Consider the following 2,137-nt stretch of genomic DNA (forward strand, 5'->3'; position numbering starts at 1 on the left):
GCGGTTTGCTCCAAGTTAATGACCGAAGCTGTAGCGTGTTACGATAGCCTCAGAAGGCGGCCCAAAAAATGTCAGCCTATCCCTTAAACCCTCGCCGGCCGAAAGGGTGCGGCGGGTGCCGCCCCCCCATATTTCTTTTTCGCGATAGCTCCGAACGCGCTGGCGATAGAGAGCTGAAACTCCGCATACCTGATGTTTGATTCAAGCCGGATCTTTTGACGCCAAAAACCAGTTCGTATTTTTTATTGCGCTCGGCCTGCACGCTGGTTGAAGATGAAGTGGGCGATCGCCAACAGAATGACAGCCTGTTTCAGATCGTCTGTGTCACCCACCACCACGAAGACACACACTCCACGAAGATGTTGTAAGACATGCCGTCCTGAGCGATGTGGGGGCGTTTGTTGGACTCCTCCGGCAGAATCTCTTCAAACTCCCGAGGATGCGCAGCAGGGACTCCAGTGCACTCTCTGAAAAAGTGTTGCAGTACAGCGGTCATTCTCGAGAAAAAGTATGGTTTCCTGTACCGAGGTTCGTAAACTAGACTTCGTAAGCAAGTTTTCATATGCAAAGGCTTATACCAGATAAGCTTTGTTAACCCTCGCCCATATAGGGGAGGGGTTAACAAAGCCCTTATAATCCTCGGTTTTTCGCAAATGACTCGCGTAAAAAGCGGCCGATCGCGACGAAACTTTCAGTACCCTCGAGTCAGTAAATTTTACACATACCCTAAGCCTTGGTTTCAAGCAGTTTCAAGCTATCAAACATATGATATAATGTATTGTATTGTATTGTATTGTATTGTATTTATACTGGAAACTCTCCACAGGTGGCTATTACGAGCCCAGTTAACATGGCGATGCATTGACAGCACAACATACATTTGCAAACACACATACATGTAATGAAAGTAACAGAGTTGAAAACAAGCAGATAAGGAGGGTATTTGTCACTGTTCCAGCCTGGTCATGAGCTGGCGACGTGACATGGAAAGTGTAGTCACACGCGAAAGTTTATTCCATGACACGGCGGCTCGGTAAGGAAAAAGTCGCCGCGCGGTCGTCAGCTGGAGGCGAGGGGGCGCGAGTACCGCAGCGCCGGCGGCGGTGGCTCGCGTTCGACGCGAACACACTGTTTGGCGAGGGCGCGCCATGGCTTTGAGCGGCTGGGGGGCTGCGGGGTCATGTAGGGCGCGATAGATGTTTATCGCGTCGCGACGCATCACTAGCGTGTCGATATCGGGCCACCCAAGCGTCGCGAGGGCGGGGGATATATGGTCGCCTCGGCGTAAACCAGATACCAGTCGGGCGGCAAAATTTATGACCTTCTGCAGTCGGTTCAGGCGGGTGCGTGTCGCCCCACCCCATACTGACAAGCAATACTGAAGGTGAGGGAGAACGTGGGTCTGTACAAGAATTTTGAGGATGTCATTTGAGAGGTGAGATCGGATTTTGAAAAGAGATATGATTATTGCGTTGGTACGCCGGGCGACTGAGGATATGTGGCGCTCCCAGGTGAGGGTCTGATCGAATTCAACGCCCAGGATTTTTAGATGTTTTTGTGGCCGGATTTCTTCGTTATTTATCCGAATCGTGAAGGATGATGCTTTTTCAACTGCATTTACTGTGCCAATGATAATGAAAGAAGTTTTGCTTGCGTTCATTTTCAGACTGTTTCTACTAAACCATTGCTGAAGACATTCAACGTTATTTTCGGCTCGATACCTCAGCGCTTGGAGTTCGTCAGGATTGTTAGGTGCTGAGTCTAGGATTTGGGTATCATCTGCGTAGGATACTAGTCTACCATGGGGCAGGAAAGATGGTAGGTCGTTGATAAAGATGAGGAAGAGGATGGGACCGATTATAGAGCCTTGGGGGACTCCATGTGAGAGAGGAAGAGCCGCTGAGGATCCTCCACGGACAAGTTGGGAGCGACCGAACAGGTAGCTGCTGAACCAGCTGGATGATACACCGTACCACTCTAACTTGTCCAGCAGTATCGGGTGGTCGACGCTGTCGAAGGCCTTGCTCAAGTCGATCGATGTCACAAGGTGACCGACATCAATCTTTTCAGCTGTCCATCCGACAATGTCGAGGAGGGCATCTTCTGTAGAGTGTGATGGGCGATAAGCGTATTGGGA

The sequence above is a fragment of the Amphibalanus amphitrite genome, unplaced genomic scaffold, assembly GCF_019059575.1.
Source record: "Amphibalanus amphitrite isolate SeventyFive unplaced genomic scaffold, NRLGWU_Aamphi_draft 001800F_arrow, whole genome shotgun sequence".
Lineage (NCBI taxonomy): Eukaryota > Metazoa > Arthropoda > Thecostraca > Balanomorpha > Balanidae > Amphibalanus > Amphibalanus amphitrite.